This window comes from Mytilus californianus, unplaced genomic scaffold, assembly GCF_021869535.1.
Source record: "Mytilus californianus isolate M0D057914Y unplaced genomic scaffold, xbMytCali1.0.p SCAF_10, whole genome shotgun sequence".
Taxonomy (NCBI): Eukaryota; Metazoa; Mollusca; class Bivalvia; order Mytilida; family Mytilidae; genus Mytilus; species Mytilus californianus.
The window spans coordinates 24,853,159-24,877,440 of NW_026262582.1; the positions used below are offsets into that span (position 1 = coordinate 24,853,159).

Consider the following 24,282-nt stretch of genomic DNA (forward strand, 5'->3'; position numbering starts at 1 on the left):
ATACAAATTCAAGCTACTAGTGACGCGCAAATGTGGTTTGCACGTCTAGTATCTGATTTAGTAGATTAAAAAGCGTGTAATCAAAATGAATAAATAGACATACATTGGCGAATTCATTCCTTTATTACACAGTTTTTGTATAACTCAAAATCAGAGTATATTGACCTCGACCTTTTGTTTTGATGTCTTTTCACATTGTGCATTTTTTGCTACGTTGATCCCACCATTTGTCCTTCTCTTTATAGAACTTGTGGAATTTAAAGTCGCGTTGATATTCAATCGCTATATTCAAGATCAACAGAACATATGATATAAATGTTTCTCTTATTTTACGTCTAAGAATAATCATAGAAACATATTCTACCATCGAATTTCGTCCAATTCAATACTTTTCATCACTCGATAGTTGATTTTTAACCTCGGGTTTTAAAATATTTTATTTTCTCAAATGGAGAAATATTGTATCAGATTCACTGCAGTGGTAGAATATATATGAATGATATAAACGACACACATTTTGAAGCTTTGTCACAATCTTTTGTGAATTCTGCTCAGCAAATCATGTGAGAATATCCTAATCAAACGGAAAATTTTCAATGCCGCAACTTTTTTAACACTGTTGCACTTTCGAGTTGGATAGATGTATAAAATGAGTGGTATTAAATGTCCAGTGACAATGATAACATCCATTTTGGGACGAAATCATTTTTGTGTGGTATGAATCTACTAGAACGTCACAACAAATAGATTACCCCAGCCGCTTTAAGTACAACTCTTGGGAATTTTTAAATTTTAAAGATCTTCAATTTCGTTTTTGATTTGGTTTTATAGCTATTTTGCTTGGAGTGCCACCAAATTATAAACCTTGTATCTTTGGTTAGTTATCATATTTTCAGACAAGGACTTATTTCCAAGATATGATGTTCTTTCGATATTTTCGGGGGACTCAAAAGATCCATTATCCCTATATCCCCGAAAGGTTTGAAAATGTTTGCCTCCATAACAGTTGTACCCTTTGGCCACATAACTATTGAAAAAGTTTTCATCTGTAGGAACAGGTCTACAAAATAAAACATTCGTTTGTTAACATGTTAAGAGATAACAAAAAAAGGTAAAATAACAAAAAATACCTAACTCCGAGGAAAGTTCAAAGAAGAAAGTGTCATATTGCAAAATCAAACGCTCAAATACATTTAACAAATGGAAAACAACTGTCATATTCCTGACTATTTACAAGAATTTTCTTATGTAGAAAATGATAGACTAAACCAATATTTATAGATAGCTATCACCTGAATCACTGTATTGCCTTTTAGGTTTTCAACATTTAGTATTTTCTGCAATATAACTACTTCTGAAAAACATAATACCTATCGAGAAAATCAATAGTTTAACAATATGAAAATGGATACTAATCAGAGAGAACTATCCACCAAGAGTTGAAATGAATGGTTGCAAGCATTTTATGCAATTGTACAGCCTCAAACAATGAAAAAAACCATACCGTATAGTCGGCTTTAAAAGGTCCCAGATCATGATTCGATTATAGAAAGCCTAATCTGTGTTTAAGATACAATAGATAAGCGTTAGTTCGTTTATAAGACACCATGAGCCAAGAGTGATGTGAATGGTATCGTATAAGTGAGACAATATTTGGGCATGTTTTATCAACATTTAGAGCACGAGGCTGAAATCACATTGCTGATCAAAATAATAACCGTTATATTTTAAACACTGTTTTTTTTCAAATGATGTCGAAAGAGGCAGAATCTATTACACTATGAATGATAATATAATAGAACATTACTTGAAATGTAGCAAAAGCAAACCTTTCAACTTAATGTACCCACCTGTCATGATCCTCTTCTGTATCTTTTGTTTTTATTTTTTGTTGTTTGAGGCTTTTACAACAAATGCATAGAAGTATAGTAAACACGAGAAGAAGGACAAAAAAGGGTATACCAACTGCTAATCCTAGTATCAAACTGTAATTGCCTGCAAAAAAATACTTGAATGTTATGATCAAGTGAGTTTTTAATTTTGTGTTGTGTTTTGTTTATTTTTGTTTGTATTTTAGTCTTTTTCATTTTTGTCATGGCGTTGTCAGTTTATTTTTGACTTATAGTATGAATGTGCCTCTGATATCTTCAATTTATCTTTTATACATGTTGTAAGTACTAGCAAATATTCGTTTTCTCCTCTGTTTATAACGTTTTATAGTTACAAAAGACTGTGTTAAATGACACAAGTTTAAATCTGTAAATTTTCATCTATGTAACATACCAGACCTACGTATATCAATTCAGTTTAGTTATTTATGAGTATTTATCTGTATGTTCTATGTGTTGCATATTTTATATTTTGCGAAGAGTCTCCGGTAAAACAAGTGTTATAATATGAAGATCAATTGAATTAAAAAATGTTTACACCATATGATAAACACAACACACTGTTTTCCCCTTCTTAATCTTCCATAAATCTTGAAGGGCCTTGGTGGTCAAATTGTCTCAGTAGTTATTACTGTAATCACTAGCCTGTCAACACTGAGGTAGTTAGTTCGAACCCACATCATGCAGGTGCACTTGACTACAATCTTGATTGACTACGATTATCAGTTTTCCTTATCGAAGGTTGTGGTTTTCTCCGGACACTCTGCTCCTCCACCAATAAAAACTGGCCGCCACGAAATAGCCCAAAAGCAGTGCTTAAAACACCAAAAAATCAAAAAATCAAATCATAAATCTTGACGACTTTTCTCTTTTTTTTTTCATTTTTTATAAATTAAAAAAAAAAACTTACTACTCGAACTTTTTATTTGTCACATGTAGAAATAGAGAGAGGAAAAACAACTTTTTAATTGAACAGTCTTTGGGATATAAACATAAGATACTATGATATTATTGCCAATGGGACAAATCTCTACCAGAGAGCAACTGAAGTAGAAGTAACAACAATATACGGCCTTCAATAGTAAGCAAAACTTATACCACATTGTAAGCTTTTGCTACATTTTCTAATTTCATATTCATGCTTTATTTTTTTATGGAAGTATTCTTTATAAAGCACAAAAATGTCAGTATTCACCTCTGAAGCTAACAAAACCTTTAAATAGACTTATTAAGAAGGGATATAGTTACGATACTGTTGTCAGGTCATTAAAGATTGCATATTTTGGCGTTAATATTGATTCACTTATAGGGTCTTTGCATCGGCACTAAACACATTTATTTAAAAACCAGTTGTTGGCATGACACGGGTTATGTTCTTCTCATATATGTTATAATGGTATGATACTAAACCCCTAACGGGAAGGATTGTGCCTGATATTCATATGATGAAGACATAATCTTTCAATCAGTTTAATTGAAGTCTGGAGCTGGCATGTCAGTTAACTGCTAGTAGTCTGTTGTTATTTATGTATTATTGTCATTTTGTTTATTTTCTTTGGTTACATCTTCTGACATCAGACTCGGACTTCTCTTGAACTGAATTTTAATGTGCGTATTGTTATGCGTTTACTTTTCTACATTGGCTAGAGGTATAGGGGGAGGGTTGAGATCTCATAAATATGTTTAACCCCGCCGCATTTTTGCGCCTGTCCCAAGTCAGGAGCCTCTAGCCTTTGTCAGTCTTGTATTATTTTCAATTTTAGTTTCTTGTGTACAATTTGGAGTTTAGTATGGCGTTCATTATCACTGAACTAGTATATATATTTGTTTAGGGGCCAGCTGAAGGACGCCTCCGGGTGCGGGAATTTCTCGCTGCATGGAAGACCTGTTGGTGACCTTCTGCTGTTGTCTGTTCTATGATTGGGATGTTGTCTTTTTGACACATTCCCCATTTCCATTCTCAATTTTATTCATTCTTTTACCACCATTGCCCGTATGAAATTGAAAAATCGTTTAAAAGAAATAATTTACAATGCTTTTCAACATAAAAATGGTAGCATACGCTAAATATTTTTATTACTTTGGGATACTATACGGCATATTTTGATAATAGTGAACAAAAAGGGGAAAAATATGCTACACAGAGAAAAAAGTGATCAGTATTCTGGAGTTTCTTAATGACAACATATTTGTTAAATTTGGAGGTAGACTTTTTCAACAAATTTTTGGCATTCCTATGGGAATGAACTGTGTGCCTCTCCTGCCGGTCTCTCCTTATTTTTCATATGAATCGGAGTTCCGTCAGACACTTGTCAAAAACAAGAAGATCAAAGAAGCCAGGTCATTTAATTTCACATTGAGAAATATTGATGATGTTCTTTCCATAAACAATCCAAACATTTCTGATTGGCTTCCATTTATATATCCCCCAGAATTAGAAATTAAAGAAAAAACAGACATGGCTTTATCCGCCTCATTTTTAATAACATACCTTGAATTTGACATACGCAGTCAAAGGAGACGATTTTAATTTTGAAATTATCAATTTTCGCCCACCTTAGTAGCAATATACCTACTTCACCTGCATATTGGATACATATTTTCCAACTTATTCAGTATTCGAGGGCATACAGAAACTACTCAGACTTTGTAAAACATCACCAGTGTTTGAGCAGATAGTTGATGAACCAGGGGTATGTCAAAGAACGTCTCGTCTTTTTTCTTAAAAAGTTCATCGGAAGGTACCAAAATAATACACGATGGTCATGAAGTATAAATTCTAGATACTGATGTTGTTTATCATCTTAATAACGTGTTATGTTTATACTTATACATCCCGTCATTGTGTTATTGTTCTATGATAATTTTTGTAATCTTCTCTTTTATTTTTGCTAATACATGTATGCTTTGTCTATATACCCTTTTGTGTTTCTTTGAAACATATGACGTGGCTCTGTACTCATACATCCCGTCATTGTGTTGTTGATCAATTATATTTATTTGTATACTTGTCTTTCATTTTTGCTAATATTCTTTGTCTATATGACTTTTTGTTGTTTTTTTTACATATGACGTGGCTCTGTGCTGATACATCCCGTCATTGTGTTTTTATGCAATGGTAAATGTTTACATATATCTTTTGTTATAATGCTTAAGATAATTACACAATGTTTACTGCTGTACTCCAATTTATGACATTTTAACCTATTTCGTCTGTTTGTTTTGTTCACACATCGTTGTCAAAATAATGGAATTTTATGCGACTGTCATACAAGTGAGACATTAAGCTAGCTATAAAACAGGTTTAATCCACCATTTTCTTCCTGTACCAAGTCAGGAATATGACAGTTGTTATCCATTCGTTTGAATTTTCCTCGGAGTTCAGTATTTTTGTGATTTTACTTTTTATAAAACAGAGAATATGTACTAGGCCCCTCATAGAGGTCTCCAAGCAATCACATAATCACAATTGTTTGGCCAATATAATAACATAATAATTAACAAGATAATCAAATAAAATTAAAAAAAAACAGTCCTAGATTATCAAATATTGATGAAGTATTTGGTCTGGTAATCAAATAATCACTATAAAAAATATAAAAAAGCCAAGTATTCACATAATTAAAAACCCAATGTGGAGGCTTATGTACCAGATACAATTGCAAAGTCCAAAAAGTAACTATTAACTAATAAAATATGATTATTATATGATTTGCATATCTGTAAATACTTGAATTGGATTGGTCAATTAGAATTTTTCTCTTGTTTTACAATTCGGTAAACCATGTTTCCTAAACTACTTTCTTAACCTTCACTGTGATCTATTCATCCGCAATACACATGCATGCAGGGATCCCGGGATTTTCAGCAAATTGAGATTAAAAAATAAATACACAACAGTTGTTTTTATTCTAAATCATATATAACAAAAAAGGAATAATGCATTACAGCTTCTGAAATGTATGAAATTTAAATTTGAATAAAATTCCGCGAAATTTCATGAATGATTTAGCGCATTTACGTCATGGCAAAACACGACGTCATACGAATGAAAACTTTCAAGGTAAAGATTATTTCGTTACTTGTATGCTTCAAAATCGGATAATATATCATTAAAATGTTTTTCTTGCGGTATGTGCTATTTCATTTTAAATTCTGTTGCATTTATCGAACATTTATGATTTTTGGAAAGTCAATATGGCGGCCAACTCCTTAGTTACGACCTGTCAAAATGTGCATTTGATTGTAATTATAGTAGCCATTACACAACAAAATATTCATCAAAATTCGCGAAAATTTGGCTTAAGAATTATAAGGATTGAACACTTTTTTTCTAGAGGTTATTGATGTGTAAACCGGGGCTCTTACTCACAAACAGAAGAACTTTTTATTCAATTTGTGAGTTAATTGCCCCGGTTTACACATCAATAACCTCTAGCAAAAATGTGTTTAATCCTTTAATAAAATTTGATTATTTGACCTAACAAGGAGCAAAACATAAAATAACATGTAAAAGGGGTCCAATAAGGAATGTGCAGTTGACGGGAAATCTTTGATAATATTGATTAAATTTCATGTCAACATATGATAGAGACGGTGAATATATGTGAAGAAATAAACGAGTAGAATTTCCGACCCTTTCTATTTGTATTAAGGGTATTGTGTGTTATTTTTTGAATAATTTCTTTCATTTATTTATAATTGCTTTTCAGAAAACAACAGTTCTCAACAGCAAGCATTGGATATAATTCTTATCAAAATGATAATTTTACCTGTTTGGTTATTAGCAGTAACAGACGATGTTTTTAGCTGATCTGTTGTCATTGCAGGAGTAGTTGTAGATGTTGCAGGAGTTGTTGTTGTCGTTGTTGTTGTAGGTCCACATGAGGCACAGCATGCAGTCGCATGAGCTGCACACATTTGTGGTGCTTCCCTGACCATATCTTCACAAGTCCAACCATTGGTAAAAAATGCACCTTTGCGATCTCCATAAAGACAGGTCTCTAAAATTGCAAAAAAAGATATCTATATGAAATGATAAAGAAAACTCATGTGATGATCAAAGCCTGAACAAATATATATGTTTATCAATTTGAGAAAACCACAATAAAATTTGTTTTATATTTTACCAATTATTCTAACCCTATGATATAATAGTGGTAGTGAAATTATAGATTTCGATTGTTTTTTTTTCCAAAACTAAACTTTATATAAAGAACCACGTTAATTTGAATTATGATTCCAGTGTATGCGAAAATTTGTAGAAGAGATTAACAATTCAAACATATACAATGTGTTTAAGCATATTGACAATGTTGGCGAAGTCCATAAAACAAAAACAAAAATGTTGGTTTAAGGAATATCAACTTTTCCAGTTCCATTACATAATTTATCAATTGTTAATTAAAGGATTAAATGTATCAATGGTTCCGAAGAACAGTCGTCAAGGATGGTGGTACTAGATGAGACTAATAGGTCGCTGTTAGAAGTTCTACGTGGGCCACTTAAAAAGTTCGATATATTATAACTATGATGGACAGAAAACATTGTTTTTTTTCTTCTAAACAGAGGGAAGGAAATCATGATTACAAAAATAGTCAAACAACAACAGAAAGAATTTTACATCTCACCAAACTACAAGGCCGTAACTTGACCTATATTTGTTCTACATAATTTGACCTCTAGTGGAGAGATGTCTTAATGGCAATTATATCACATCTTTTTATTTTTATATATATGTTGAAATTTTAGGACAAAAAAAAACGTTTAAAAATATCAATGGACAATCAAATTTCTCTAAATAAGCGGGGAAAGTATAGAAATAAACTGCACTTACCGTCTCCCACAGGAGCATTTGAATCTGAGGTACATACACCAGATATACACCACTGTAAAGAAATGTGCCATATTGATCATGTTTTTGAATAAGCATTTGACAATTAAAAAGGTTCCGCAAATTTCTAAATCTCAAGTTTCTTTTATTTTGATATCAACAAAATGTAACAGATTTATGACTGTATTGATTAGTATTACCCCTCTTACCATGTGTGTAAATTTGTAGACGTAAATCCTTAGTCACGTAAAACATTTTCATCATGTTCATTATGCTAGTATTTTCTATTGATTTGACTAACATCTTAAACCAAAACAAATCTTATGCAGATTATCGCTACAAATATTATTTTAGAGTAAAATAAACTGGAAGTTTTCCCTATTTTTTAATAATTTAAAATAAAAATACTGTTCTTTCCGACTAGTGAATCATTGGAAGAAGAAAACAATTATTTCATTTAATTTAATTCTACAACAGGTTATGTAGCTTACACTTCTATCAAAACAACTGGCATACAGGTGGAGGTTTAACAAGCTAAGAACCCACATTGTTTTTCGGAAAAGGCCTGTAATAAGTAAGGAATATGCCAACTGTGTTACTATTGGTTCCAAAGGTTGATTTAGTCAAGAGTTTGTTTTTGTCCGGTTTTATGGACTTTTCTCGATTTTGAATTTGCCTTCGAGTTAGTTGTTTTAATACTTTTAAGTCTTTTAAGTCATAGTATGCTGTACTTGTGTTAACTGTATTGCCCATTTAAGTTGAGACTGGTGGAGGTTGACGGTTGATTTATGTCATACTCTGTCAAAGAAACCAGGCTTACCTCGTTTTGGATCAGGAAATTTCTTCAGGTTTTTCTATTAAGTTGTATATCAAAATGAATTGACGTTCGGAATATCAGTAAACTGCTGCTGCTATTTCTCTATGGCAATGTAATGTCTTTTAATGTTGCAAAGTATACGAAGCTAACCTTAGTTATCAACCTTATACTGAACTTGTTGCCTTCTGGCAATTTATCATCATTTGATAACATATGTTATGAAGTATCTAAATGTTATATTGATATTTTGCAATTGTTTAAAGAACAAAGACAATTGAAAATTTCTCAATTCGAATGTTTCTCCGAGAAGATATTATTGTAGTGACAAACCTTTTTATTTCCACAGACTATGTAGTCAGTAATTCTATTTTCATAACAGGTGTTCGTATTTGGTACGGAACAGTAGAGTTTTGTACATAAGAGGAATAATCTCCATTGTAGAAGTACTTAAAAAAAAATTATCACAATACATGGAACAGTAAAGTTCTGAACATATGGAGGAATAATCTTCGTTGTAGAGTACTAAAAAAAAAAATACCATCACAATACATGGAACAATAAAGTTCTGTACATATTGAGGAATAATCTCCGTTGTAGAAGTACTAAAAAAAATATCATCACAATACATGGAACAGTAAAGGTCTGTACATATGGAGGAATCATTTCCAATGTAGAAGTACTAAAAAAAGATAATCATAATACATGGAACAGTAAAGTTCTGTACATGTGGAGGAACAATCTCCGTTGTAGAAGAACTGAAAAAAGATAATAAAAATATATTGAACAATAAAGTTTTGTGTATATGGAGGAATAATCGCCGTTGTAGAAGTACTAAAAAAAGAAAATCACAATAAATGGAACAGTAAAGTTCTGTACATGTGGAGGAATAATCTCCTTTGTAGAAGTACTGAAAAAAAAGATAATCACAATACATGGAACACTAAAGTTTTGTACATATGGAGGAATAATCGCCGTTGTAGAAGTACGGAAATAGATTATCACAATACATGGAACAGTTAAGTTCTCTACATATGGAGGAATAATCTCCGTTGTAGAAGTACTAAAAAAATATCATCACAATACATGGAACAGTAAAGCTCTGTACATATGGAGGAATAATCGCCGTTGTAGAAGTACTTAAAAAAGATTATCACAATACATAGAACAGTAAAGTTTTGTACATACGCAGGGACGTTAAGGGCGTTTCAAGAAATATCCCATTTTTATACACAGGAAAAATCATATTGAACTCAAAGTGAGTTTTCTTTGCTTAAAGGTTAAAATGCACGTCAAAAGCGTAAACAGAGGGAAAAGGGTCTATTCTGAATCACATTCCAAACTTTTATTTATAGAAAAATATAAATACACTAGTGTCACGTGACTTCAAACTGAAAGTAAGGACATTTCCTAAAAAAGTCAAAAGGGCAGGTGCAAGATGAAATCCGATCGCCCTGGTTTTTGGCTCCCTGTAATCAGGATAACTTATTTTACTGGAAAAGTGCTGTGCCTAGTTTTTAATAGAGGTGTTGTAAATAAAAAACAATAAAACGTGGAGAATTTTTTCGATTTATTGACTTTTTAGCACTTTTGGTTGTGAAATATCTTTTACACGAACGCTATATAACTAGGCACAGCACTTTTTGAAAAATTTGAAATATTGCCTTTCTACCAATACCAGAATCAAGTGGGTTGGTATAGCTCTTGCACCTGCCCTTTTCAAATTAATTTAGCATGAAGTAGCATTATCGCCTTGAAATGCGAGAGAAAAACGTTTGAATGACCCTGGAGTTGTCGGATCGGCTGACGGAAAAACTCAGTGTATTTTTTGTACTCACCGTGAAGCGTTTCATATAATAATAACGTCATGTTGGAGCGAATAAACAAATATTCTCTTATTGCTTGCTTAATTTATTAAAGCTTCCTATTTAGTATTGGGTTTTTTTCAGGGAATTTTCATAGTGACAGGCTGGACTTTCATAAAATAGAATATTTACATGATCTTCTTGCATTCCGCCTCTTGTGTATATCACCGCAAATGGCTGAAATGGCAGAGACGGATTCATGTGGGCTCTGATCCCTTGTGTATCAACCAATTTATGGTTAATGTATACACTTCTATGTCCATAACTTCGATTAGTGTTGGGACACGCAGCCCTCCCCCCCCCCCTTTTTTTTGTCAAAATCCGGAATTCGCATCTGGGTTCATAGTGCAGTTCTCATTTTTGCAAATGCAAGTTCATTGTATAATTAATAGTATACTATAAAGTCTCTTCTAGTGCTTGCATATTGGGAACCATTCAAATTTTAATGAAAAAAGTTGCATTTTCATACAGAAACTTTATACCAAAATTCATGATTTTTTGGTTTGCTCTTTGTCATTGACAATGTTTAAATCATAAATATTAACTCCTACCTGCATATAAATATTCACATTTTACTAGTTGAATATCTCCTGTATCTCAAGTGTGACTGGTATCAATTTGTAAATCATGATTGGGAAGTCTTTTTGAATTTTATTCTGGTGGGGTAGGGTAATTTTTTTGCCATTGAATGAATATGAATTTTCACCAGTTACCAGGCCAGTATTTTGTATGGCTTGCTTTTTTTTATAAAAAAAGCTACGGCATTGAGTACCCCATACTTCAAAAAAATGTACCTTGAGCTCTCATTATTTATGCTTACACTATATAAAAAGTGATAACCAGTTCGACAAATATCGGATGCATATATATACACGACTAATTTTAATCGCACCTGTATAAAAAACCCACATCCAATTAGTTTCAGATACATGTACATGTACCTATGATTCAATCAACAACCTTGTCATATATATCATCTCAATTTCTCAACCTTATAGTTTATATTTAATTTTATACCATGAAGTTGGAAAAAGTGACCTATTTTTTTCTGCTGCTCATTTCATATTAAATCCCTGCCTACCAGTGTTCACCAATACAAATGGACAGCCAAAAGTGCTTCATTCGTAAATATAGCTCAACATGCAGACTTCTTATACGTTCAGGTATTTCACATCCAATTTTTTATGGAAATATTCTTTATAAAGCACAAAAATGTCAGTATTCACCTCTGAAACTAACAAAACCTTTAAATAGACTTATTAAGAAGGGATATAGTTACGATACTGTTGTCAGGTCATTAAAGATTGCATATTTTGGCGTTGATATTGATTCACTTATAGGGTCTTTGCATCTGCACTAAACACATTTATTTAAAAACCAGTTGTTGGCATGACACGGGTTATGTTCTTCTCATATATGTTATGATGGTATGATACTAAACCCCTAACGGGAAGGATTGTGCCTGATATTCATATGATGAAGACATAATCTTTCAATCAGTTTAATTGAAGTCTGGAGCTGGCATGTCAGTTAACTGCTAGTAGTCTGTTGTTATTTATGTATTATTGTCATTTTGTTTATTTTCTTTGGTTACATCTTCTGACATCAGACTCGGACTTCTCTTGAACTGAATTTTAATGTGCGTATTGTTATGCGTTTACTTTTCTACATTGGCTAGAGGTATAGGGGGAGGGTTGAGATCTCATAAACATGTTTAACCCCGCCGCATTTTTGCGCCTGTCCCAAGTCAGGAGCCTCTAGCCTTTGTTAGTCTTGTATTATTTTTAATTTTAGTTTCTTGTGTACAATTTGGAGTTTAGTATGGCGTTCATTATCACTGAACTAGTATATATATTTGTTTAGGGGCCAGCTGAAGGACGCCTCCGGGTGCGGGAATTTCTCGCTGCATTGAAGACCTGTTGGTGGCCTTCTGCTGTTGTCTGTTCTGTGGTCGGGTTGTTGTCTCTTTGACACATTCCCCATTTCCATTCTCAATTTTATTACATGACATTCAGCACAATCAATCAACTGTTTTTTCATTATCAAGTGCCATAATATTTTAAGGTTCATCTCAAACATGTCAAAATCAGAAAACTTATTTCCCATCACCTGCTGAGATTGGAGGCAACTGAATGGTATTTCTTTTCTGTCAGAATAAAAGAAATTCTATGTACCATATATAATAAAATACACAGAAATGACTAACTCAATCACAATTAATACATATATACACAATCCAAAAGTTTCAGGAAGTGTCAGGTGAATTAATCATGACATAGTGGACAGGACAAACTAGTCAGCATGGAAATTAAAATAATGTGTAAATGCTTATAAAACTACTGCCTACAAATATCATTGACAAGGGTACAATCAGTGGTTAATATTTACCTGAACCAGTCACAAGAGTAAAAAAATTACTTAATTGTAAATCAAAACTTCATTGGCAATTATACCAGATCATCTTTTTTTATATCAAATTCTAGCTGTAATACAAAAATATGTGTGCAATTTCAAACTGAGAACAAAGCAATTTCTGTCTATTTTGGGGATGCTGTCTCATTGCCATACATGTATACCCAACATCTTTTGCTAAACATGCTAGATATAAGAATCTCTAAAACAGTAACTGTGAAAATATTCCATCACAAGTTTCCAAGTTTATATATCCTTCAAACATGTCAAAAAGACTCAGAATTTTTTGAGTAAATTTATTCCCAAGATAATTTCAATTATTGAACAATGTAAGGACAATTAAAAATGCAAGATTAATTATTGCAGTTTCAGAAAATCCTGGATACAAATAAAACCATCATTTAAATAAATTTATATTTTTTTTTGCCAAACGTATACAATTGTATAACCTATTTTAATTTAGACAAGAAATGAAAAAAAATTCTGATTTCTAAGTATAGACAAATATATAACATGTATAAGTATAGATAATATTTTTGTTCAAACATTCTGTGGCTGTTACAGAGGTCTTGCTCAGTATTGAAGGCCAACATCAATATGACTAAGTCACTTTAAGATGTACAACAACTGCAATTAAAACACTTTTTTATGCTTCTGAACTTATTGTATACCTTTATTTTGTGTTAAATGTTATGAAATGAAATGAAATTGAAATATAAATCATGATAAAATATAATCTCCTTGTTCTCTGGTCATGCTGGTGGCTAATATATAATATGACTATTTGTTTTCTGATGAAGAGTTGTTAATTTATTGGCAATCATATGTCATATTCTTAGTTTTATAATAACATGTAACTCCATTAATGGTGCATCAGTGAATTGTATGCCTACATGTATATGATAGTATATCTCATGTATATCTAGGTGGGATTAATGTTTAAATCAATTACTATTTTTTCCCCGTAATTGCCAGAAAAATAACAAAACACTCATACAAGTCTTATAAATGAATATCTCCTTCTTTACAGTTCAACTGAATATCATATGTCTATTTGTAGATCTCTCACTTGGTCAGATACAAATGTATTGCAGATTTTTCAAATATTTCATGAAAGAAACGACAAATTACATCCATGAAATATAATTTTGTTAAATGAAATACTTTTTTGAAACTCCAATTGTAAGAAAATTCACAAATCTCCAAACTGTCCGTATTTAGAATTCATTTTAACTGAGGTAAAAGCTCTTTAAGATGGTAAACATCAACTTCAGTGATACATGATGATGAAAAAGAAGCTAAATTTTCTAGTTAATTTTCCTCTTGTCTCTCAGCATCAAAACACTAAATTCCAATTCATTTGGTCTTGAAACAGTCAATGCTTCTGCTTCTATATAGTACATATATGTACATTATATAGAATTGCTGTCTTTTTTCTACTTTTCATGGACATATTTGGTGGCTTTCTAAACAAATTTTAATCAGATCTGCTGTAATGGCCATGATGAGTTATAAGGAACTTTCTACTGCAGGTCATCATCCCTGAAATATGAAAAAGCAAATATAATATATTAAATGAAATTTTCAACATGTGAAAAGTAATCAAAAGTTAGTATAAACATTTTTCTTCAAGAAGTTACTGTTAAAATGCTAACAAAATAATTTCCTTGTCCTTATTTAATAATGAAATTGAGAATGGAAATGAGGAATGTGTCAAAGAGACAACAACCCGACCATAGAGCAGACAACAGCTGAAGGCCACCAATGGGTCTTCAATGCAGCGAGAAACTCCTGCACCCCGGAGGCGTCCTTCAGCTGGCCCCTAAACAAATATGTATACTAGTTCAGTGATAATGGACGTCATACTTAACTCCAAATTATACACAAGAAACTAAAATTAAAAATGTTACAAGACTAACAAAGGCCAGAGGCTCCTGACTTGGGACAGGCGCAAAAAATGCGGCGGGGTTAAACATGTTTTTTGAGATCTCAACCCTCCCCCTATACCTCTACTGCCAATGTAGAAAAAACAAACGTACAACAATAATGTCTTCATTCATCATTTGAACAAGGATTTAATTTTCTACACACATTTTAATAAGGTGCACTACATGTACTTTTATAAAACTTTAAAGTTAGTTAAATGAAAAATAAACTGTTATCCTCGCCTTTTTGTAATTTTGATAATGCAAATGTTGAAATTAAAATAGCAATACTTTAACATGCAAGTTATGCAAATATTCAAAGTCGATGAACCATGACTGAAGGTACATGGCTAAACAATCTCCATGGAATGAGATGTGCCAATGCTAATACAACTGCATACCAAATATCATTGACCTACCACCATGAACTAGACCTAATCACAAACTAATACATTGTTGACGCCGCCGTCGCCAGCATACCAATGTCTCGCTTTTTGACTCCGTCAAGGCGAGACAAAAACCCAGATGTGCCTATAAGATGTATTCTGTAATAAATATTTAAATTGATGTATTTATGTTAATTTAGTTTGTTTTGTATCTCCTTTTAAGACAGAAATACTTCAATATCAATATCAGTAATCCACAGCTAAAAAAATTTTGCTAGCAAGTTCAGTATATTATTGTATTAAAGGGAGACTTCGCAAAAAAATGAAAAATTCATATTCTGTTCATTATGTATAAAAAAGCACAAATTCATAGATATTAAAGTTTTATTCTGCAAGTTAAGAGATCACCATCGATTTTAAATTTAGAGTATCAATTCTCCGCATGCGGCCATTTTGACATCCTCCCCGAATATTGACCTCGATATATCTATAAACCACAAAGGACCAAAACAAGCAGTAACCTAACGTAGCCGTCATTGAGTGTCGATATCTTGTCAAGCGTACGGTTGTTTTATCCGACAAGGAAAGCATAAACAGTTTCCCGGGTCACAAAAAAGATTATGATAGACATGGTTGTGCAACCTTTCCTAACTAACTTGATACGGAAAATGTAATTTTATATATATTATTTTTTAAATAACTAGTACAAATAGTATGGTCTGTCGTTTTGAAACTGTTTTGTTTACCAAGGATTTGTATAGTGAGGTATTTAAAACAAGAAATTGAAATTAGTTAAAAAGTCAAAGTTATAAATAAGTGTTCCGTGTAAAATTGTTTTTGAAAATCTAGTTTGTTCATAATTGTTTTATGTAATAAACTTTTTAAAATAAATTCGGACCTTCCCTTATCTGATCACTAGAATGGCTAAAGGAATTGTTCCCAGAGGTATTGTGAGGTGACACGTACAGGTATTCAAGCGATTTCCTGTCGGGCTTTAAAACTGTTATTACACAATTACATAAAACAAGTTCGTGCATCACTTCTTTTCTGGGGGTATTGATCAGTGTACACGGCCGATAACATGTAACTTCCATTTTGAAACTATCAGGTGTAATATACAACTTTGTATAGCGTATCCGATAGTGATATACTAGTCATTGTTAAACTCATACGCTTGTTTAGAAATAACATTTTTGGTGTAAAGAATGATATTTAAGAAAATTTAAATAATTAAAAAAAAAAAGATTTGATGAAATAAAAATCTATTTACACATTTTCCAAGGGTAAATTGGGGAAAATGTAAGTATATACTCGTTGTCAATAATTATGGACATTTTGAAACATACAAATATTGATTAAACAAAATGTGCGGCACTTGTCGATCATTGGTTTATACGCCTAGATTGAAGGTTTAATACGGAACTATGAATAGTCGCAATATAGAACTAATATCATACAAGTATATTGAATATACGAGAGAAACATCCAGAACTAATCTGATTTAAATACAGGTCGATTTCTAACTTGCTTTGGTTCATCGAAGCTAAAGACATAGTAAAATCAGATTTATATTTCAATAAGATTATTTCGAACAGTTTAAGAAATTCGTCATCATCACATTTTCCTGGTCCGACATGCATGTTATATATATATGCCACTGGACGTACACTAATGATCCCCAAAAGCCTATTTGAAGAAATAAAGAAACTTCACTCCGGATAGACTGATGGTAGTTGTATTAACGTCTGGTCAGCTAGAGGGTTGATTTATTTATTTAGTTAGCTTGTAGGGGATTTAACCACTCTTAATATTGCACTTATGCATTAGATATTAAATGACAGTACCGGTAATATAAGAGAAAATATAAATACGAAAAGTCGCATATCTGATAGAAAAGGACTCACCATGAACTATAGGATTGTACGTACGATTGTCATTCTAAATCGCATAACGGACAGTCATTTAAATGCATGCATGTACGCTGTGATAAAAAGGGGTGTCGCAGTTTCAAAGTATTCATCATAAATCTATCTAGTGGTGGTCTGAGGTCATGTCTATCTATCTATGATTAACCTTGACATTTCCGGGTATAACAGAGCTACTTGTATATTACCTGAATGTGGTTAGGTGACATCCATTACGTATACATGTTCATATTTATAATGGTTTCTGATATAACAATTAGGTTTTATAACATTCACACTTCTGCATGTTCTGTATACCAAATTCGTATCTTTTTTCAGACCGAATGAGGATGTGAATATTTTCCAGGATCAAATTCATTTCGGGATTTTTTTTATTTCTTTGTATTAAATCTCAGAAATTTACAGAATATACTGCTTGTCCGCTTTAGGAGTTTTCTTGTCAGTTTAAAAAGACGTATATATGTCTCTGGTTTAGAGTGGGTTTATGAATGAATGATAAGTCTTACAAAGGTACAAGATATCAAGCACATTGAAAATTGATTTCGCCGTTCTGTCACCATTTAAAAAAGGAAAGTTGACGTTAGATTGATTCTGTTAATTTTTTTTTAACATCGTTGGTCAAATAGCTTAAGAATTATATAAATACGTTGTGAGATTTATAATATTTTAATAAGGGCATTTCTGATTAGGTAAATGAAGATCGCTTTGGACGACAAAACTATATTTTTGTAACTGATAATTTTCTCTGCACATTTAAATATTCAAGGTTACCGATGATAATTTAAAATAGTACTGTTTTGATTTATACGCTCGTTTTCGTGGGCCATTTATAATATTTATATAATTATTTTATTAAAAGTGATTCAGAATTTCGATGTTACAACAAAATACTCACCTATTTATTTAAAAACTGAGCAAATGCAAAATGTTAAAAATATATATATATAACGGCGATTAAGGTATTTTGCCACCATATTCCTCCCTTAATAATTAAAAAAAATCTGTCTCATACCTGCAACGGTGAACCCTTGAGGACAAACACCACTCTAGTGAAGATCAAAGGATTAAAATTACATAATGCTAATCTTTTAATTACCGTGAATTTAACCACGCCTTTACCAGGTGGTGTCAGCATAATACACATGCATTGTATTTACACAGTTCTAGACTGAAGCAAGGATATGTATAGTAAGACAAATCCTCGACTGAAGTAATAGGGGGGAATACAAACGTGAATTTCTATTATACTATCAGTTATATATGTTGTTCGAAATATCCGTCGAAAAAAAATCATAAAAAAATTCTATTGTATGATTTGCTTTTATTACTATAATCATATCAGAAATCCTTAAAATATAAATCGTAAATTTTAATTTAAAAAAAATGCACGGCTGATCACTTTTCTTTCTCAATTGTTAGTTGGTTAATAGCTACACCAAAAGTCGTTGATGCGCTTTAAATCGCGTTATTAGATGATTAACGAAAAAGACTTTAAATGAGATTAATCCACTCCCGGCATGCAAAAAGACTTAAACTACGTCACATAAGTCAGGAAGTTTGAATAAATAGAATTAATAATTCCCAATTTTCTTCTTTATTAGTTTTCATATCCAGATAAAACTTGGTGAATATGTTTTTAATGGTATTATGAACATAATAAGATGATAAGTAAAAAATCGCGAATTTTCCCTTTAATATATGTCATGTCTGTGTAAATAAATTTTATTGCTGGTACAGATACTTCATTAACATTGATTTTTAAATTAAGAAATTATCATGATTATTGGGTACATTTATTTTTGCAATTTTTGAAGAATGGACAAAAATGTGAGATTTATAATTGCGATTTCAGAAAAATCTGCATACTTGTACAGTTATATGTATAGATTCCGGAATGTCAGTTCCTTTTATTGCGATATTCAAAGTTGCCTCATAAAAACATTGCAATAATTTCTGAGTTTACATCATACAATATTCTTACAATGTACATGATGTAAGAACAGAAATTTATTTGCACAAATTATAAAACAGGAAGAAAAGCCAGGCTCGCTAACATGTTTAACCCATCCACATTCTGTATGTACAATGTATGTTCCTGGAATTCAGTGGTTGTCGTTTGTTGCTGTGTTACATATTTCTTTTTCATTCATTTTTGATTACATAAATTAGACCATTAATTTTCTCCTTTGAAATGTTTTACATTTGTGATTTTGGGGCCTTTAATAGCCAAATATGCAGAATGGGCTTTACTCATTGTAGAAGGCCATTCAAAGACCCATAGTTGTTAATGTCTGTGTCATTTGGACTCTTGGGGAGAGTTGTCTCATTGTACAATAGTTAGCTGATATCAGGATAAAACAATTTACCTGTCTATAATAATAAAGCTCTCCAAATCAAACCATTACTTTATTTCATCAAAGCTGGAATGGCATACTGTATCTTGTAATTGACAGGGGAGCTAAAAAAAAATAAGAGAAAGTAATTATTTAATTACATATAGGTACTTTTTTTAAAATAAGGAGCATAAACATATGTATAATGATTCATATAATTTTTAAAATAAAGAAAAAGGTCTGCCACACAACCCTAATTTGATATCAGGATTTCCTCCATAGATATATAAATGCCTATTTTTTCTTGGATTTCTAGAATTGCTGCATCCTATGCTAAATAAAGAGCTGTGCTAAAAAAAAGCCAGCCCCCCCCCAAAAAAAATCTAAAACAAAAAAGTGAATCTGTGAGCTACTAATATACCCCCATACCCTTAAAGTAAAAGGTTGTTGAGTGATGAATCTGAAAAAGCATCACACGGTATAGCTGACACATATAAACCCTGATGGCCTGAAACCAAATTTCAGAAATCTTTGTAATGTTCCTGAGAAAGATGCAAAGAAAAATATTCATGGGACGGACGGACGGACTGACTTGAGGATGTACAGACAGAAGTAAAACAGTATACCCACCCCCACTTTTTTAAAGACTAAAACATGCTAAAAGTGGGGTATAAAAATAAAAAAAAAACCAAACTTGCGCACAGTGGCACAATTCATGAATAATTCTTATGAATAAAATCCAATAACTGGAATAAGTAAAATATGTTCAATGTTCCTGAGAAAGATGCAACGAAAAATATTCATGGGACGGAAGGACTGACTGGCTTGATGATGTACAGACAGAAGTAAAACAGTATACCCACCCCCACTTTTTTAAAGACTAAAAGTGGGGCTATAAAAATTTTTAAAAAAAAACTTGCGCACAGTGGCACAATTCATGAATAATTCTTATGAATAAAATCCCATAACTGGAATAAGTAAAATTTAAAATATATTAAAAATCGTAAGGGAGCTTACGTTACATTTCAGCAAGTTTCATGAAAATGTGTTTAAGCGTTTTTGAGACATTGTCCAAAAAACGCGATAATTTTGACCCGTTAATATGAATAAAGTCCCTATACTCCAAAACCAGGTATCAAAAATATCTAATAGAAATGGAAAGGAAACTTATGTCAATAAATTTAAACAATTCACCAAAGTTTCATGAAGATTGGTGAAAGCTGTTTTGAGTAATCATCTGAATGATTCATCAGCAAGGCATTGCTCCAAATAAAAATATATTTCTTTCAAAAATATGTGTGATAGCTGTTATTTAATTTATGATTATCAATTTTTGTTTAATTTGTGTTCATGGTTTCTGGTTCATTTTAACCGTTACGCTAGTTGGTCCATAACACTTGTACATGTCGTAATTTTTTTTTCTCAGCAGTTGGTGGTAGACTTACTTTCAGAGCAATAAGAATATGAGACCCCCTTAATCTATGGGTTCCTACTGAGCTGTGGCCTTTTCCTTTTATAAATTGATTATGTGATTTGCGTACTTTAGTGATTCCACAAACTGGTCTGTTGTCACAGAATAAACGACTTTATTACAAATGGGGCTTTTTTCTGCCTCTCTGACTAGTGCTCTCCCAAAGAAAATTTTATAAATGGGTCCCTTCTGTTTACCGGGGATATATCTTCGAGTAATGGATTTAATTCCTGCAAACAGGGATACAGTTCAGGTATTTTATGTAATACTCTATTTTTAGAACGATGATGCATGCAGTGTTCTATTCAATTTAAATACTGTTTTACTTATATATATATATGTAGGACTCTAAAGTGAGATGGGGACGCTGAAACGCGATGGTCACGCTAAAGTGAGATGGTTTGATACGCTAAAGTGCGATAGTCTGTGCCATTTAATGGAACACGCTAAAGACTGATGCCCCGATACGCTAAAGTGCGTTTGTTCGCGAAAGTATTGACGTTTGCAACGTTAAATCGCATTATGACGCTACAAGCCGTTTGTACAAACAAATGCTGTGTCGGCGGGGACAAACATGATTCTGTCAGTATACTGGAAAAAAAAATACTTTCATAAACATAGACTGAAACTGACATTAGTAAGGGGAAGGTGTATATCATAAAAGAGAGAGAAAATGGCAAAATACACCAATTGTCAAAGTATTTAATTCGTCCCATGTCATTTACTGGAAAAGCATATAGCTCTTCAACTGTTTCAGTACTTATACATCCTCGGATTTCAAATGTTTGGCTTTGAGCGTTCCTGATGAAGGTAAATCCAGAAAAGCGCTTCGGACGCATGAAATTATTAAACGTTTTGTTTTAAATTTTTTAATTGCGTGAAATAAAAGCTACTTTTTAACTTTCTAATTGAATTATTTTGTAAAAACAATTTTTTAAAATATGGTTCGTCATGTCTGTAAAAGAGATGTATACTCGTCAACAAGACAGTAACATAACGACCAGAGGTGTAGTATCATAATATGATTGCCAATGCGACAAGTCGCTATCCAATGCTAATGTCATTAATGTAATTAACTATAGAATACCGTATGGCTAACCCCACAGATAGTATTCTATAACGACCAAAGAGTATCAAAACGACCAGTGTATAACAATTCAAACGAGAAAGATAACGGACTGATTAATATACAAAATAAACAATAAACAAAAAAACAGATAAGAAGATGTGGTGTAATTGTCAACGAACAAATATCCACCAAAGACCAAATATCGTTGATGTATGCATCTAATAACGTTATGACCTTCAATGTGGAGCCTTGGCTTACGTCGCATAGAAAGCTATACAGGATCACGAAATGACTTGTGTAAAACAATTCAAAAGAGAATAACAACGACATGATTTAGAAACAATACAATAAACGAAAAACTAATATGAACACAGCAAAAAACAAAAACCATCGCCTGAATCCCATTCCTGTTACACCATCGCACTTTAGCGTGTCATCTGATCGCACTTTAGCGTAGATCATTGCACTTTAGCGTGACCATCGCACTTTAGAGTCATACATATATATAAAAAGATTATGTCAAAGTGGGCAGTCTTGATGAGCAAACTACATATTAATTTGTATAATATTATTGTGTCATGAAAAGCTTCTTCAATTTTTTGCTGCGATTCCTTCCTAATAATGACGGTTATAGAACATGAGGAAGGCGTCCCAGTTAATCATTAACAAAGCCTTTCAAAAAATTATAATATTATTTTGACTATGTATTAAAAATTGTTCTATTTAGCCAGCAATTTAAGTACATAAACTTGCAATTGGTTATATATATATTTCTGACTTGGTAATGATTTAAAAAATACTGGTTCACAGATAATAAGATAATTTATTCAAGGTGCACAGGCTTTTTCCAGAGAAAGACGCACTGTCCAGGATATTTCCAAATAATTACCCAGATACTCAGCCTTCTGTAGTCATTTTTAATGGACATAAAGATGTAATCATGTTGCTGTCACCTTTTAACTTCCTTAAAAGCTTAAGTTGCATCTGATTTCAAAAAATTATTATTTATAGTACATTTAAATTTGAATTGAAGTTCTTTATCACATACATGAACCATAAATATTCAATAGAATTGCAAAACTTTTTTGACAAGCATGAGAAATAAATTGTATGACAGGAAACATGGAAATAAATAAGGGGAAACATGTAGCACGCACATCGAACAAAACACGAGATACATGTATTGAGAGGTCAAACGTCAAAACACGAAAACAAGTGAAATAAAATATAAACACTGGGTAAATAGAAAACATTGCATAAAATTAACACTTCACCGCCCTTTTAAATTCAAAGTTGATTAAAACCAACAGCACTGAGCAGAAAATAATATAGTATGGACTTCACACTGATTAAATGGTGGGAGTAGAAGTTGGAAAGAGGGGGAGGTAGTCCAAATAATTATGACGTCTTGCAAGGCTTCCTTTTGAGCAAGTTTGTGTGCCCTGTGTTGCAAATTAAGAGCTCCATGCTTTGAAAGTATGGGTCATGGCTCCAGCAATGTGGGTGCCGGAGAGAGGTGAACGGTGGAACGCCCCCCCCCCCCCCCCTTTTCCCCGAATGGCTAAACGAAAATTAGAAACTATTAAATTTCAGGGTAAATGTTGAGAATGGGCTCTCGGTATAATGGAGGGATCTTGTTTCATTCGATATTCTGTTCATTTATTGACGGGATTCGATAAATTATTCAAATTTCAGATATCTGTTGCAGTCTAGTTTCGTTTTGACCACCATGACCACGTGTATATCATGCTTGCCAACACTGAACTCGTTTTTATCTATAAGTATACAGTTTTTTGATTTCTGAAGCGAATGATTAACAAAACAAGCAACGTATGTTTCATAAATAATACATATTTGGAGGCTCACACTTACTTTTTGGTTAGATTTTCACATAGAAGTGAAAATAATTTTCGCTGCAAGGTTCTTTCCATTCTGCAAACTACAAACATCTAATTGACGGCGATCGTCTACTGATTGGTTAATCTGCAAAAGGAGGCGGGGTCCACAAGCCGACAATCTCGTCAACAAAAACAGCTATTGCAACTGTTTGCCATAATAATTAAAGCACAAACATACAATATTCGTGTTTCGATAAACAAATTACATCATACGGATACCCGTTTTTAGTTAACAGGCATGTATGTAATTTGATTTCATACAGTTTCATCGATAGACGCAGCTTACGGAATCTTCGCCATTAAGGAATATATGAATACATAATGAGGTCCTTACGGGGTTATCTGCCCCTGACAAAATCTTATCGAAATTGCCTTAACATCGCTGCGTATGGAGGAATAATCGCCGTTGTTGAAGTACTAAAAAAAGAAAATCACAAAAAATGGAACAGTAAAGTTCTGTAC

The 24,282-nt window shown here is 32.4% G+C and overlaps 1 long non-coding RNA gene across 1 annotated transcript; it reads right to left on the reverse strand.

Moving 5' to 3' along the window:
• Positions 1-13,810: 13,810 nt before the first annotated feature.
• LOC127717818 (uncharacterized) lies at positions 13,811-19,605 on the reverse strand. The gene is made up of 2 exons (XR_007989429.1): positions 19,416-19,605; positions 13,811-14,355 (listed from the first exon to the last, which is right to left on the reverse strand). It is a non-coding gene; the product is annotated as an uncharacterized LOC127717818 (long non-coding RNA).
• Positions 19,606-24,282: the final 4,677 nt, after the last annotated feature.